Raw genomic sequence first — 18,041 nt, forward strand, 5'->3', positions numbered from 1 at the left:
GTCAATTATGCCCTCTTATGGATGATATTGGTGAAATCTCCACTCCTTTGGTAAGTCTTGATGTTCTCGACTTGTTGTCTCAAACATTTGCCTTTCTCTTTTTCCATCATCGTGTTCATCATTTGGATTCTCATTTTGATCATCAATTTGTGTTCATTTTGCTCATTTTGCTTTTCTTATATTATATCTACAACATCATCAACAATATCGACATTTTTAGAAGTAGAGTTAGTTTCCTTAAATACAACATGTATGGACTTTTCTGCTACTAGAGACTTTTTATTGAACACCCTAAAGGCTCTGCTATTGTTTGAATATCCAAGAAAAATGCCCTCATCCGCTTTAGCATCAAATTTAGCTAACTGACTTTTCTTATATTCCAAATAAAGCATTTGCAACCAAACACATGAGAGTAACTTATATTAAGCTTTTTACCTTTCCAAAGTTCATATGGGGTTTTCTTAAGAGTAGATCTTACCAAATCTGTATTAAGAATGTAGCATGAAGTATTAATCGCTTCGGCCCAAAAGTACTTTAGAAGTTTGGCATCATTGATCATTGTTCTTGCCATCTCTTGTAGTGTTCGGTTCTTCCTTTCAATAACTCCATTTTTTTGAGGTGTTCTAGGAGTCAAAAAATTGTGAAATATTCCCATTTCTTTGCAATAAAATTGAAAGTCTTGATTCTCAAACTCCCCTCCATGATCACTTCTTATGGATGTGACGTTATAACCTTTTTCGTGAACAAATTGGTTAAATGACTCATCCTTATTTCTAAGGAAGAGTGTCCATGTAAACCGAGTATAATCATCAACAATTACAAAGGCATATTGTTTACCACCAAGGCTAGAAAGTGTAATGGGTCCAAATAAATCAAGGCATAAAAGCTCCAATGGTCTAGAGGTTAATATCATGCTCTTAGATTTAAAAGAAGTTCTAGTTTGTTTACCTAATTGACACGCTTCATAAACATGGTCTTTTTCAAACTTAATCTTAGGTAAACCACGAACTTTCTTAGAAAGCTTAGAAATCAAGTTCATACTAGCATGACCTAATCTTTTATGTCATAACCAACTATAATTATCAATAGACATTAAGCAAATATCATCAAGGTTATGCAAATCATTAGGATCAACCAAATAAACATTTTCAAATCTTTTGCAAATAAATAATATTTTGTTATCATGCTTGTCTTGGACTTCACAATATGATGATTCAAATATGACTCTTCTATTCTTATCACACATTTGACTAACACATAAAAGATTGAATTTCAAACCTTTTACCAAAGAGACATACTTAATTGATGGATATGTACCAACTATACCCTTTCCAATGATTTTTTCCTTTGCTTTTATCTTCAAAGTAATTTGATCCTCCTTCCTTCATATCAATCTTGTTGAACTTGTTCTTGTCATCCGTCATGTGCCTAGAGCAAGCGCTATCCATGTACCACAGTTTCATTTTTAGCTCACTACTCAGGCAGATCTGAAATCATTTAGCCAGACTTAGGTACCTAATGAACATTAAGTCCTTGAGGGTTAATGGTGAAAGTTGATTTGATTCTTTTCAATTTCAATACTTTTTGTGAAGTGTAGATTCAGATTTCAGAAGATAAGATTTAGCATTATGTCCCTTAGCATTACAAAGGCTACATCTCATAGGTAGTGAAGCTGAAGAACTACCTTGGACAAAATTTTGACAAAAATTATAACTCATAAAACCATTATAGCCAATTCCATATTTATCTTTTGAAGATCTTTGATTCCCTAAGAAGACATCTAGGGTTTTTTTTTTCCTTTTGTGAAATTTTGCCAAATCATTTTCAAGGCTTCAACTTCCTTTTCCAAAGATTCATTTTCAAAAGTAAGCTTATTGCAATTTTCTTTTGAATCATCCAATTTTAATTTTTGATCCAACCAAATTTTAACACTAGCACACAAACTCAGTGTGCATTCTTTACTTTCTTTCAAAGCTTCAATTTCTTGTAAGAGATTTTTTTCAAGTAATCTCTTTGAAAAAGGCATCTCTTAAAAGATCACATTCAAGTTTAAGCTTTTTGAAATCTTTCCTCAAACGATTATATTTTTTGCAAGTATCTTTAAAATTTGAGTAATCCTTAAAATCATTTTCAAGTTCATTATGGCTCACAGGTGCAGAAACACTTACACCATTTCCATTTGCTTTACTGCATTTAGCTTTAGCAGGTGAAATTAACTTACTAATTTCATTTGATTCTTGATCACTCATAGCCATCAAGCAAATGTTTGCCACTTCAGCTCCTTCATCACTAGAATTTGAGTCATCACTGTCACTCCAGGTTGCAATCATGGCTTGCTTTGGTTTGTGCTTTTTAAATTTCTTCTTAAGCTTTGGACAATTCGGTTTGATTTGTCTGGGTTTGTCACATTCAAAGCATATAGCTTCAGTTGGATCTTTCTTTTCTGATTTTCTGTCTTTGTTGGAGGTGTTTTCTTGTCAAATTTCTTATATCTGGTTCTAGTATTCTTATGAACTTTCTTGCCATGAGTGCCATGTCATCACTATTAGCATCACCTAGAACTTTAATCACTTGTGACAACTTTAAGGTCTAGACCTTTCTTCCTTTTGTCTTCAACTTTTTCAACATTTCTATTCATCATTATTTCATGTGTGAGAAATGAGCCGATCAACTCATTGTAGGTGAGCTTTTTGAAATCCTTTGCTTCAAACAAGACGGTTACTTTTGATTCCCATCTATTCGGTAGAGATCGAGAATTTTCTTTGTGAGCTCTTCTTCCGAGGTGGATTTGCCAAGTACCTTCAAAGAATTGACAATATTAGTATATCTAGTATTCATATCAGCAATGGTTTCATCATTTTTCATGGAGAACATTTCATAATCTCTCCACAATAGATTTATCTTTGATTCCTTGACTTGGCTAGTTCCCTCATATGTGACTTGTAGCTGTTCCCATACTTCCTTTATCGAGACACAACCTGAAACTTTATTATATTCATTAACATCTAAAGAACAATATAATATATTGATAGCTTTAGCATTTAAGGCAATACTTTTCCAATCATTGTCCGTGTATTCCTCTTCAAGCTTATTAATGGTAACACCATCAACAACTCCCTTAGGAATTTGAGCTCCGTTTAAAATATTTCTCCAACAATCAATATCATCAAATTGCATAAAATTTCTCATCCTAGTTTTCCAATAAGAATAATTTGTACCATTAAACAAAGGAGGTCTAGTGATAGACTGACCTTCAGTGCCAAGGGTACACAATGAAGCCATGGAATCTCTCTAAGATGGTTAAACCTTATACATCAAGAGCCAATGCTCTGATACTAGATTGTAGGTCCCGATAGGCTATACACAAGAGGGGGGAATTGTGATTTATAAAAACTTAAACTTTAAATACCTTTTTCAACCATAGCAAAAGCACAATATTATTTACATAATTTTTTACAGATTTGAAATAATATATCTCATTTAAGTAAAACGATTATTCATTATACTCAACCAATCAACGATCTAAAAATAGCTCACTAAACTGGGCAACTCTGTAACTCAGAAACAGTTTCAGTTTGAAGCATTAATAATCATAAAGATTTAACAACCCAAAACATAGAATGATCAAGATAACAGGATATCATTTAGATTAAAGTGTGTGAATGTGAAGAGACAAGCAATATCATAAAGAGAAAGATAAGAGGATAAAATCAAACACCAAGAATTATAATGTTTTGGCATTTCTCACACCTACATCCACTCCTCAAGAAACCATCTTGAGATCCTCCACTATTAAACTCTTTTCAAGGGCAAGAGTAAAGCCTATTATGATGGAAAGAGTCCTAACACTTAGCACTACCCATAACCCACAAGTTTTGCAAAGAACTTGTAAACTTACCTTCTAGTTTTTATTAAAGAACTAGAAAACTTAACCCCACTAGTTTTTCTAAAAACCTAGAAAACTTAACTTATTTTTGCAAAGAACAATTAAAACTTAACCTCAAGTTTTTATTAAGGAACTAGAAAACTTAAACCCTTGTTTTTCTAAAGAACTAGCAAACTTACAAGACTCACTCTCACACAAGATGGGTGCTTGAAAACTCTTACAAACAAGCTTTAACAAAGTTGTCACTCACAGACTTTGAGATTTAAAAAGTTCTAATGTATTCTAGATTTACAAAACCTGTAATAGATAGAATGATGTGCCACATTAAGCTTAGTAAAGATATTTTTATAAATGAAACATATTAGTTTTGAAAATCTCTCTCTAAAGATTGATTATAATTTATGCAATGAAAACATGAAGAAGAAGGATATCAAGACGAGAGAGTTTGCAATATAAAAACACAAAATTAGTTTTAGCTCTCATAAAAATCAATTTTCTCTTCTCTTTAGAAAATAATCATGAAAGCAAGAAGAAGAGATATGAGAGGATTTAATAATAAAACTTAAGAATAATTTTCACTCATGCCTTGAAGATTTTTGCCAAACCATATTTTATACCTAAATTGAATTTTTCTTCTCGTTGGTGATGAAAGCAAGTTAACATTAGAAATAGAAGAAAAGGAGTAGGGATTGTTTGGTGGCAGATTTAAAAAAGAAGGGAAGTATTTTGAAAAGTTATTTCCAAAGAAGATTTAAAATCAAAGATTATTTTCCTAAAAAAAAATCTTTTAAAAACACGCTTTGAAAAATTCAAATCTTGAAATACGATTTGTAAAACAAGATCTTCCCTTTAAGATTTTCAAACATTAGTTTAAGGAAATAAAACCTTTGAGGAAAGGTATTTGATAGGTATCATTTTTATAATATTTTTAATATAGTTTTTTGTTAGGATTTTTAGTAGTTTTAATTACTTTAGTTAGTTTTTATTCAGTTTTAGTTATGTTTTTGTTCAAAAAGCTTTCTTAAAACATAATTCACTTGATCTTGAAGAAAATTGTAGGATTTTGATTAGAAAAGAGCAAAGTAACCAAAACTCTCAGAGGCTAGCACGCCCTAGCCCTGCAACCCAGCACGCCCGTGCATGATTTAAGGAAAACTCAGCTTGGAAACTCTGAGCCCAGCATGCCCTAGCCCTGCTATATGGCACGCCTGTGCCGCAGAATGATATCAATTCAAAGGCCTGCTCACCTAAGCACGGCCCGTGCTGCAACCATCCTGGTAACTCAGAGCCTAGCACACCTGTGCCACAAATTTATCTCAGAACGTGCTCACTTGAGCATGGCGCATGCTGCGATCACCTTAGAACTCAAGCTCCAGCACGCCCAACCCGTGCCCAATGGCACACCCATGCTGAAAATCAAGTTCTATTTTGAGCCGAAAACGTCAGCCCAGTCCCTATATAGGGCCACATGAGATACTTTCTTAACGTGCCAATCAAGTTTAAATCCTATTTAGACATATGGGAGAGTCCTAATTGAGAAGAGATTAAAAGTCTAAATAGTCTCCTATCTCCAAGAGATTTCCTACTAATAAAGACTCTATTTCCTACACGAAGTCGGAGTTTTTCCCTAAGAAGTCTATATAAAGAGACAACCCATTCAGTGTAAAGGCATCCCTAGTTATACCACCTTTTGTTCTATTATTTGTCTCTCTCTCTCCCAGACTTCAAGTGATCAAGATTTGTGTCAAGATTCAAGGAAGCCCTCCACGTTATTTATTGACTAGTTTCTATCTCTAAACTCTTAATCTTGTTTTTAATTTTCATTATTCACATTGATTATGGAATTATTTTCAAGTTCAATTGAGTTTTATTTAATTATTATGTCGAACTAAATTCTCATACTAAGGATTTGATGTAGCTTAATTTCTTTTCTAATTTATAATATTAGTTTTACTTTTCTTTGTTCAAAGTATAATTCATTATTGAATGTAATGCTTCCAGGCAGAGTTTCTCACCTGGATTGATTTATTTCATTAATCACTATCGGGAGAAGGGTTTTTGATATGAAAAAGGCAATAAATTACATGAGAATAATAACTTGATGCGAAAGCTATATGGTTTGACTCATGGGGGGATTTTCATAAGTTAATGACCTTAGGTTATGAATTCACAAAACAAACCATAAAACTTAATGATTTAATTCATGTTTGATTGCACTAATAGAAGATAGGTAATTAGATCGGGTTAAAATAGCTAAGAATACATCGAGAGATCTTGTTAATGATTTTAGGGTTGTTTCCCCTACTTGAACAATTAAAATTGATTATCAAACTAATAAAATAAATTGGATAGAATTAAGTGAAATCAAAATCCCTAGTAGCTTTTAATTCTTGATTTCTTCTTATCAAAAATTGCCTTGCTTGATTTCTTTTTATTCGCTTTTATCTATTTAAGTTAATTTCTTAAGATAATTCCCCTTTTTGCCTTTTAAATAATAGTAGGTTAACATAATTTTGGTACGTGGTATAAAATCTTCGTGGGAATGATACTCTACTCATTCTATATTACTTGTCGCGATTTCGTACACTTGAGAAAAATCATCGTTAAGTTTTTAGCGCCGTTGCTGAGGATTGGCATTACCAATATCAATTCTGATTACCCTATTATTAATTTAGACATTTATTCTTATTTTTAATTTTTCTAGAAGATTATTTCAGGTGTTTATGAAAAGAAGATCAGGTAGAACTAAGCCCTTAATCTTTGATCCAGAAATCGAAAAGACTTGTCGTAGGAATAACGCTGCTAGAAGAGCACTTGAGCAAACAAGGACAGCAAGCAAATATGGCTGATGAATTCGACCCAGAGGACGGACCTCAACCTCATGTCTGCACCTTGCGAGATTTCACAACTCCTTCTCTCAATGGAGCCACCTCAAGTATCACTAGGCCTAGGGTGGAAGCTAACAATTTTGATATCAAACCTGCAATTATTCAAATGCTTTCCACTTTAATTCAATATGAAGGTTTGTCCAGTGAAGATCTTAATGCCCATATCACAAATTTCCTAGAGATTTGTGATACATTCAAGCAAAACGAAGTTTATGAGGATGCCATAAAATTGAGATTGTTTCCTTTCACTCTAAGGGATAAGGCATGGTCTTAGTTAAAATCATGTCCTGCTGGAAGTTTTACAACATGGGAGGAATTAGCCCAGAAATTTTTAGCAAAATTCTTTCCATCTTCAAAGACCACAAAGCTTCGCAATGAGATAATGACCTTTGCCCACCATGATCAATAGAGTTTGTATGAAGCTTGGGAGAGATTCAAGGACCTATTGAGGAAGTTCCCACATCATAGCTTGCCCAAGTGGTTACAGGTACAAACTTCTATAATGCATTGTCTCCTAACATAAAAATTACTCTGGATGCAGCTGCTGGTGGATCTTTTGAAAGAAAGGAAATTGATGAGGCATATGATTTGATAGAAGAGATGGCAAGCAACAGCCATTATCAAAATAGTTTTGAAAGGAAGAAGCCTGCAGGAATTTATGAGATCGATGCCATCACCTCACTCAATGCCAATGTAGACAATATGGTAAGGAAGTTGGACTTATTAACTACTAACTCTGTTAATTCTATTGTGCAAGCATGTGATAGGTGTAATGGGCAACATGGAATTGGAGAGTGCATTTTGGATTCTTTAAATCCACGAACTCTAGAGCAAGTCAACTATGTGATGAATCAAGGAAGGAAGAATTACTTGTATTCTAACTCTTATGATAACAAGTTGAGGAATCATCCTAATCTTTCTTATGGGAATCCAAACAACGTCTTGAATGCACCACCGGGTTTTTCTTCTCAAGAGAAAAGGACTTAAGATGACCTTCTCACTACTCTCTGCAAATCTCACATGGACTTCATGAATGAAACTCAACAAACCCAACAAGCTACGATAAGGAACTTGGAAATTCAATTAGGGCAGTTTGCAAACATGATGGCTTCTCAACCCCAAGGTACGTTACCTAGCAACACTGAGAAAAATAACAAAGAATAGGTACAAGCTATCACTTTGAGGAATGGTAAATAATTGGAGGATCCACCCAGGAAGGAGGCCGAAAAAGAGGAGTAGAAAAAGATCCCCATTATTAACCTGGAAGAGAAAGATGAAGTGAAACCTTATGTTCCACGTATCCCTTTTCCCTTATGGTTCAAGGCGGGTAACAAATCGGATCCAAAAATATATATATAAATTGAATCAAAAATTAAATTCATAAACTAATAAAATAAAACCATACATAATTATTACATCAATATTTAACTCATATTTTAATTTTTTTTTTTTTTTAGTTTAATTATATTTTTGCATTCAACCAAAAAATAATAAAATTCGTACGGATAAATATATAATCAGTATGATGAATAGTAATAAACAGTGCGTAAAAAGAATACAAAATATAACTTAGAAAAATATAAAATTACCAAATATAAATAGACTATAATTTAAAGAAACATAAATTACTAAAAGCATAAAAATAATAAAAATACAAGAATATGTAAAAAAAATGTTAAGAAAATTACCTGATACTCAGATTGAGGTTTGTGAATGGATCAGATCTCCTAAAAGCTTTGTTTCCAAGGATTTAAATGTGTTTTCTTTATATTTATTTTTTTTGTTATTTTCTCTCTTTTTATATTTCAATTCACCTAAAATTAATATCTAATAGCAATTTCTCTTCAAAATTAATTCATAAGAATTTTTTTGAGAGAAATTTGAATATTATGAAGTGTAGTAGAAATTGTAGATTATAATTTATTTAGTAGTGTAGTGTTGAGAGAGAGAGAGAGAGAGAGGAAGGAGGAGCCGAGAGAGAGCCCCAGAGAGAGTGTTGAGAGAGGTAGTTATAGACAATTGGGGACGCGTGCTACAGTAGCACAGCTACTGTAGCTACGCGTTTCCCCCCTTTTTTTTTTTTATTTTTATTATATTTTATATATATTTTATTTCAAAGTAAGGGAAAAGCGTGCTACTGTAGCACGCGTTTTCCCTCTTTCTTCTTTTTTTTTTTATTTTTATTTTTATTTTTATTATTATTATATATTTTATATATTTTTTTATGCTGCACAGCTGCATCACACAGCTGCAAAGCCATGATGCAACTATGATGCAATTCCCTATTATTTATTTTTTTATTTATTTGTTTATTATTATTTTTATTATTTTATATATATATATATTTTTTGTTTTTAAAAAAATCCTTGGATTAAAAGACTTTTAGATGATAATGAACCCGTCATCCTCGTATCATCATTGGATCAGGCAGGGCATAAAAAACACGCGTCAACACCTCTCAATGATTATGTTTGACACTTTTTTTAGGGTTGTTTTGGAAATCCCAGGGATTGAATTGACATTTTCCTCTCTCTCTTTTTTTTTTTCGAGGAATGACTCAAAGAGTGACGCTTTCAAAACGAACTTTTGAGAATGACTCGATTTTTGTGACTCGTTGTGGAATGACCACTGGTGATGGAGACTTGATTTTAGAGACTCATTGGAGACTCGATTTAGAGACTCAAATTTTGCTTGTAGTGAATTTTGACTCGAAGGAACTCGGTGATTCCTGGAAAAAATGATTTATATACTCCCAAGGAGACCTTTGAAAGCACTTTTTTTTCTTTTTGCCTTAACTTTTGCCTAGTAGCTGCCCTTTGGGGTTTTCGGCTCTAGCAGGCTCTTGGCCCTAACTTTTGCCTAGACCGCCCTTTCGGGTTTTCAGCCTAGCGGGCTCAATTCTTGCCTGAAGCCGCCCTTTCAGGTTTTCAACTCCAGCTTTTATTTTTCTTTTCTTCTCTTTTTTTTATTATTTTTTATTATTGTCTTTTATTGGCAAAGAGAAAATGCTATTTATGATGCAAACTTATGTTTGTGACCGCGCCTTTGTGGCTGCCTACGTATCTCCAAGAACTCTTCGGGGGATAGGGAGAATAAGGTCATTCGTAGTTCCTTCCGGGATGCGAACTTTGTGCTCGGCTGGTGCGGAATTCATCTCCGACTTGATGTTAGCGCGAAATTCCTTTCCGTCTTGGTGCGAAATTTATTTCCGACTTGCTGTTGGGGCAAAATTCAATTTCGCCTTAATGCTGATTGTGGAATTCATTTCCGATTTGATTTCTTCGGGATTCCTTCCTGACTTGATATTAATACAGAATTCATTTCTGTCTTGATTTCTTCGCGGGATTTCTTCCCAGCTTGATGTCTTTACGGGATTCCTTCCCGACTGGATGTCTTTGCGGGATTCCTTCCCGACTTGATGTTGATGCAGAATTCATTTCTGACTTGATTTCTTCGCGGGATTCCTTCCCAGCTTGATGTCTTTACGGGATTCCTTCCCGACTAGATGTCTTTGCGGGATTCCTTCCCGACTTGATGTTGATGCAGAATTCATTTCTGACTTGATTTCTTCGCGGGATTCCTTCCCGGCTTGATGTCTTTACGGGATTCCTTCCCGACTGGATGTCTTTGCGAGATTCCTTCCCGGCTGGATGTTTTTGAGGGATTCCTTCCCGGCTGGATGTTTTTGAGGGATTCCTTCCCGACTTGATGTTGAATCAACTTATTGACTCGAGCTCGTATGATAGTGATGACCCTAGGTGAATCTGACTTCGTTGTTGTAGTGGTTTTACCACTGGTTGACTGAAATATGACTTGTATTCACCACAAAGAGTTTTGAATACCAACATTGTGGTGGTAACTTGAGTGGGTTGAGTGTTGAAGAAGCTTTTATGCTTTGAGTTTGTGGCTTCGCCATGTTTGAATTCTTGAGGTTAATTTGATTCCTTTTCTTGAACTTTATCTTCCTCTGAATTTGAAACTTATTTCCTCAATGGTTCTCCTCTCCATAAGGAAATTTGAGGAGACTCTTCCTTTCCTTGTTTTGAGAAATGGTCCTTGTTTATAAGGACACTTGTACTTGTGCCATGCCTGGCGCTTGATTTTCAAGGTGTTTGTTGTCATCCAATTCGTGGAAATGACTGCTTCTTTTAACTTGCTTTTTCAAAATGTGAGCAGCCGCTTGGTCTTTGTCCTTATGGCTGAAATGATTTGTCATCTACCCTTGATGGGCTTGAATTTAACGGAGAGCTTGCAGTTGACCCGTTTTTGACAACTTGATTTCCTGTAGCTTTGTCCTTGATTTCTTTCTTTTGTGCAGAAGTTCCTTTTGACCCGTTTTTCCTTTTGCTTGCTTAGAAGCAGCCTCTCCATAAAGAATTTTGAGGCAACTTGATTCTGAGATGACTTGAGTAGTGCATGGATAGCATTGCGACTTCGTGCAGACCCAACCCAATTCCAAACATAACTTCTTTATTCTGTCGCTTTTAAGCTCAAAATTCAGACACCTCTCTGTCGGAGCATCTTTCATTCCTGGGTTTTCGGAGAAACCATTCTGGCCCTAACCCCTTCAATCGGCTTTGCCTCGGTACTGTTTGAAGTCTTGCGTACCCTTTGCTGGATCCTTTCCATGATTACCCTTCAAAACTTCCCCTTTAATGGTGCTTCTTAGGATGCCCCCAGTTTTGATTGATGCAGAGCAAATGAATGCATTTTTCTTTGCCAATTTATTATTTTTTTCATCACTTTTTTTTTTGTCATCATTTTTTAATTTTTCAATTTTTTATTATCTTTTTCGATTTTTTTTTTGTGCTTTCACAGGAAAGGATAGGGAAAGAGTATAAATATGATTGGAACGTAAACTGATCCCTTTTTATTGATAAGACAAAATTTGTGTACAAAAGACACTTAGATTTACAAATGAAAACTTGAATGGAAATGAAAATGAAAAGAAAAACGAGACCCTAAAAGATAGACTCTAGGTGGACTGTGATGGACTAGGATTGGATTGACTGTAGTGACTTTGTTCTTCTCGATGCTTTAATCGATCAGACATGTTGTTGTTGGTCTTGAACAATTCCTTTGCTCTTTTGGAGGTTTGATCTCAACCTTCTCAGACACAAACCTCATTCATTTCTAAGAAAAGTTTGAAAGGATCGAACGATTCTTGTTCAGCAATTTTTTTTTGCATTAATCCCATGGTTAGACAAGGGATTGGTTGATGTTCAACTTGCTCTTGGGGATGATGGACCCATTGTCAACCAGGTCTTGTAGACGGTTTTTCAAAGTCCAGCATGATTCGACTTCTTATATGAGTCTTCTTTGAGTTGACCCAACTGGATTAAGTCTTCCACCTTAGTTGCAGTCGCAATGAGCGATTGGAACGTAGGCAAGTACTGTGTTTGAAGCTGTGACTGGTAGACAGGCAGTAAATTCTTGATTACTATGTCAACTTGTTCCTGTTCAGAGGGTCGGTTGATCATTTGAGCAGCTTTGGCTCTCCACCTCAAAAGGAACAAGGAGAAGGGCTCATTGTTCTTTTGTTTAGTAGTTTCTAGTTCCCTTCGAGTAACATCCACCTCCATATTATAGTGATATTGGAAATTAAATGCATTGCAGATGTCCTCCCAGGTCTTCATCTTAGACCGATCCAGGCTAACAAACCATCTTAATGCAGCACCAGTCAAAGATTGCTGAAACAACTGAGCAAGGAGTTCGCTGTTCAGGCCAAACGGGCTGAGGGCACCCACATACATTTTTAGATGCGTTGTGGGGCAAGTGGTTCCGTCAAACTTATCCATGTTGGGCATTTTGAATTTTGTTGGCAGTCTCGCTTCAGGGAACAAGGACAAGGAGTCCATGTCCACCACTTCCTTGTGTGTTTTAAGGGCAGTGATTGACCTTTCCAAGAGTTCCAATTTTTCTCTCATTTTCTGAGCTTCCAGCTCAGAAGCAGTTCTGGAGGGCATGTCATCCAGGTTAAGGGTAGGGTTTGTCGGTTCAGCACCAGGTCCTTGATTGGAGGTAGCAGGTCCACTTCCCCCAGCGAAAGCCCCATTTCCATTACCACCACCTAGTTCAGCTATTAGGGCAGTCCTATGGGCAGCCAACGCCTCATTCATTCTAGCCTCCATTCTGGCTTCCAGTTGTTCAATGAGGTTTTGGATGTCAGAGAGTGATGCCATTGGTGCAGTCGGGGTTGTTGGACCTGTGGGTGAAAGCTCAGTTGGTGTTTCGGGTACAGGTGGTCTTTGGAGGGGTACCTGTGTAAGGACATAGTAAAAACGATTAGACTATCCTATATAAGGTGTTTCCATATGGTATGTGAGATAGTGTGAGGTAGGGTAGTGTAAGGGTAAGGTATTTTGGACTTGACCCTTGTGATGTGGGGTGGTATGACCAAACAATGTAGGGTAGCGTTGGTAGGCTAGGACACCTAGGATAGGACCCAATGAGATGTGATATGTAAGGTAGAGTGCTTAGGGCTGGACACCTCGACTTTTCGAAAGGCCCTAAGTTCTCAAAGAATTTTTTTTTGGGCCTTAGGGGCCAAAATGTGAATTTTTGGGCCTTTGAGGCCAACATGTGAGTTTTTGAGCCTTAGGGGCCAAAAAGGGAATTTTAGGGCCTTAGGGGCCAAGATGTGAACTTTTGGGCCTTAGGGGCCAAAATGGGAATTTTAGGGCCTTAGGGGCCAAAATGTGAATTTTAGGGCCTTACGGGCCAAAATGTGAATTTTCCATGTCTATGATATGTCGTGAATGCGCATAACAACACGTCATAATCTGTTTTAATGAGGTGCTTCAAGCATTGGGTACATACAGTCCTAAAGGATAGGTACTATAGGCTATGACTCAAATAGAGAATTGGCTTATTAAGGGACCCTTGAACCTTGAGTATGGATATACCTAGCCACATGTGAAACAAGGAGTTTCACGTGGGTCCAACAGTACGCATACTCATGGGCCACCCCCAAAAGGATTAGGGATGGTTTGCGGTAACAGGGAGGACGCTTTGGCTGTCCGTCGACATAATCAAAGAGACCTGCCGATCAGCGCTACTTGCTATCCAGACTCAGAAGTTTGAACAGAGAGAGAAGAAATTCATTTTTTATGCAATGGAGAAAAAGATTCTCAATCGTGCAAAATAAATCAACAAATTTAAATGTTTTAATCCCATTTGTCAATTAAGTTAAAATTCTCCTCATTCCGTATTCTTAAAGAAAGAATACTGGATTCATGTTAAGGTACCCTGCAAAACAAAGCATATTAAAATAATGCCCTAAAAGAGGGCAGGTTAGTCTATGCAGCAATTGTAGTCCACTTATGCAAAAAGATTACATGAATTATCCCCAGTGAAGTCGCCAAACTGTGAACCCCTCCCCAAACATCAAGGCATATGAATGCATGTGACTAAGGAAGAAATGCACGTGATGTGTGAGTCGCCACCTTGTTTAATTATTTTAGGGTAAACTAGGAAAAAACCCTAAGTGACTCCAATTTTAATTAACCTATTTACTAGATTAATTAACCCAAATGGTTAAGGCATGGTCTACGCACCCGAGGTGGATCCCGAGACTATGTCATGCTGATGAACTAACCAAAACAATGAATGCTTTACAGGGTGAATGAAATAATTGAACCAATGAAAGTGTTTATGTGATTTTGACTTGCCGCCCGGGGTTAAATCCCTAACGTGCCTACGTACTTCCGTTTGAATGGAAGATCAAAGTCAACGTAGTTCGATAGGCCTTCTTTGAAGGGCTTTGAATGGGGATGCTTTATGCATGAGTGTGTGTATGCTTTGTGCATTTTGTTTAGGCATTCTGCCTGAAAATTGATTTTTAGGCATTTGATGCCAAAAATGTTGATTTTAATGGCTTTTAGCCAAAAAGATTGATTTAGGCAATTGTTGCCAAAAATTGATGTGATTTAGGCAATTTATTGCCAAAAATTGGTTAGGCGATTTGTCGCCAAAGTGATTAAGGCATTTGTGCCAAAAGTTGGTATTGGAAGGCGTTTAGCCAAAAGATTTGGGCAATTTGTTTGCCAAAAGTGATTATTCGGGCGTTTGTCGCCAAAATAACTGATTTAAGGCTTTTAGCCAAAATGAATTGATTTAGGCAATTTTTGCCAAAAGTTGATGTGATTTAGGCGATTGTCGCCAAAATGATTGCTTGAAGGCTTTTAGCCAAAAGGTTGATTAATTCTAAGGCATTTTGCCAAAGCTTCTGATTTAAGCGATTTGCCGCTAAAAAGTGGTTAATCTAATTTATAGGCAATTTGTTTGCCAAAAATTGATTGAACCGTGGGCAATTTATTGCCAATATGTGGTTGATTTAATTATAGGCAATTTGTTGCCAAAACGTGATTGATTAAGGCTTTTTAGCCACAATTATTGATTAATTGGACTTAAGCCAAGCTGTTCGAAATAAAGGCAATTAACCGTAGTTATTGATTAACTAGGTCCTTTTAGCCGATATTGTCGGATTTAAGCTTAATACCACGATTATTGATTAATCGGGCATTAAAGCTTAATCATATTTAATTGAGGCAGTTTATTTGCCTAATTGTGATGTGAATACATTTATGCAGCTGTAGAGTTATTAGGAGTAGAAAAGAAGCATGCATGAAGCGCTAAAATTAAATAGGCAGAGTTTAGTTCATGTACCTGATTTAATCGACGGCCACTTCTTAACTCCAGGTTAAGCTCCTCGTTAAGAGAATTTTAATTAATTTTAATTTAATTTAAGTGACCAATTATCACAACAAGAAAGCAATAAAAACTAAATTAAAAATGCAGAAAAAGCAGTAAAAGAATCGCAAGGAGCGTAGGGGAGAAGGAGTGTCCGTCAACACAGACTGAGTGAGTCAAACAGAAGGCCCGGAGGCTGCATTTATAGGGCAAATCGGATTGTCTCGGCGGCTCGGCCGCCGGAGCTCGGCGGCTCGAGCCGCCGGGTTTGGGCGGCTGGGCCATCAGAGCTCAGCGGCCGGGTTGAGGCGGCTGGGTCGCCGGATCTCGGCGGCTCGGGCCGCCGGAGCTTGGCGGCCTGGGCTGCCGCTGGTGAGGGCGACCATAGCCGTCGGTGAGGGCAGCCGCAGCCGCTGTCGCCGGCGGTTGCCGCCGCCGTGAAGGGGGGGGCCGCCGCCGCCGCTGCGGCTGGCGCACTTTCTAGTTTTACGCTCCGGAGGCTTTTTCGGGAGCTCCGTACGTCCAAAAAATATTCCGGGACCAGTTTCGCGATCCTCGCGACGTCCCGGACGTTTTAAGTACCATATTGGCATACTTTCGATAAATTTCCAAAATGGCCTCTAGTCCGATCGAACTGTTTGCAGTCCGGGAAAACTGGCTTTTTGAGCCTCAAATTTGAGTATTCACACATACTTAAAAACAATCATTTATATACATAAAATCATTAAATTTGAACATGCAGTACATATGCACACCAACACATCATGCTTTAGAAATTCATTTGATATCATAAATAAGTTGTGGTAAATTAAGAGTTATTAACATAATGTGATCTCATTTATTTCACTTCCTTAAAAATATTGTATAAGGGCTCACATACACTTAGGAGAAAAAGAAGCAGATAAGTTTTCATAGCTTATTCATAATGGCCTTAGGTCGCCAACCTTTTCATAACATATAGAGCGCGTCCGCCCTAACATAAGACACCCACGTGCCTAGCATATGATCATAGCTTCTTATCATAATGGCATCAAATGCCGAGCATGCTCATCATACATAATAAAATCAAATCATGCATCAAATCCACACCAAGTATATTAGAGCCCAAAAACATTTCTCATAAAATTCATTTTCTTTAGTCTTCTCATAATAAAAACTTAATTTAAACTTAAGTAATTCATAAAAATTCTCATACTTAAACAAAATGACTTAACATAGAAAAATTTCCAGCATAAAAATAACATGGACCTTTGCTGTGTTTTTAAAACATAACCGGAGATATGGGTCTCCAAATTAAATGAAATTAGAGTCATTAGAAAGATAAGACAAAATTCTACAAATGTTATGAAGGGATCACAGCCCAGATCAATATGGAAGATAACAAAACAAAGCTAGGAACACAGCCTGACAGACCAGACCTGATTCAGCAGAACCAAGTCCATTGTTTCTTGAATTCCTACTAAACCCCACACTCAAATTAAACCAATCTAGAACGAGAGAATTATCAAGACACAGGGCAACAACTTTTATGAAGAACTCAGAACCTAATCTTGTCATTATAGTGGTCAAAATGGGCACTCAATTCAGTGATGCATGTGGCCCGACACAAACAGAGTCAGTTTGGGTGTTTTAGCCATAAGTTGAGTTATATATCTCCAAATTGTACACAAGAGGATGTGTTGGAAAGCTAAGAGATAGACCTACAACTTTTATGAAGGACTCAGACACAGATGGAAAGTAAAAAGGATTGAAAAATGGTCCTAAATCTCACTCAAAATCACGTTTTTCCCAAATTCAGTTTACTTTAGCCATGAAAGGAACATGAACCACAAAGATACAAGGTAGCAATGTCTACCACAACATAAATACTCATCAAACATCATCCAAGAGCATGTAATGGCAACCAAAATTCAACAAACCAATCATTTCATACAAAATCTCAAAATATACACATAATAGCATAAAGGCACAAAATCAAAATTTGAGTAAGGTAAGTGTGTTTATGAACACTAACCTTCAAAACAAGCTTTAACAAGCTTTAATCAAAGCTTCTCAAGCTTTGGTCTTGCCTTTATCCTTATTAGAAGGCTCTCCACCCTCTACATGGAAGAAACTCAAAATCAAACAAAGAAAACAAATAAAAGAAGTAATTGGAGCATGATTAAGAATGTATATGCTAAAAGACAACTCTAAACCCAAAAATAATGAGATTATCATAAAATCACTTACTTGACCCAAGTAGGAAAATCACCAAATTCCTTGAAATTAGTCACCAAAGATTACTTCTCTAGCTTCACTCTCTAAGATTTATGACTTAAATCAAGTTGGATGGGTATTTACTAAGTAGGAATTGAAGAAAATGAAGAAGAAGAAGAAGAAGGAGAAGGAGGAGGAAGAGAAACGTGGATGTAGAAGAAGATGGCAAAATTTGGTGGTCAATAATTGATAGTTGCTTTATTAAAGCAACTAAGGGGGTATTTTGGTCTTTTCTTCAAATAGGAGGGTGTTTTGGTTTTTTCTCCAAATATTCTCCAATTAAATTCCTTTAAAATATTATTTATCTCCACAAAACTCTC

General features: G+C 36.4%; 1 non-coding gene and 1 pseudogene across 1 annotated transcript; both read right to left on the bottom strand.

Moving 5' to 3' along the window:
- Nucleotides 1-2,563: 2,563 nt before the first annotated feature.
- LOC149494265 (uncharacterized) lies at nt 2,564-3,189 on the bottom strand (annotated as a pseudogene).
- A 3,949-nt stretch (nt 3,190-7,138) lies between these two features.
- On the bottom strand, nt 7,139-7,245 carry LOC119371516 (small nucleolar RNA R71). The gene has a single exon (XR_005179137.1). It is a non-coding gene; the product is annotated as a small nucleolar RNA R71 (small nucleolar RNA).
- Between the last annotated feature and the right edge of the window lie 10,796 nt (nt 7,246-18,041).

The sequence above is a fragment of the Jatropha curcas genome, chromosome 8, assembly GCF_041381405.1.
Source record: "Jatropha curcas cultivar XTBG-Jc1 chromosome 8, XTBG_Jcur_1.0, whole genome shotgun sequence".
In the NCBI taxonomy this organism is placed as follows: Eukaryota; Viridiplantae; Streptophyta; class Magnoliopsida; order Malpighiales; family Euphorbiaceae; genus Jatropha; species Jatropha curcas.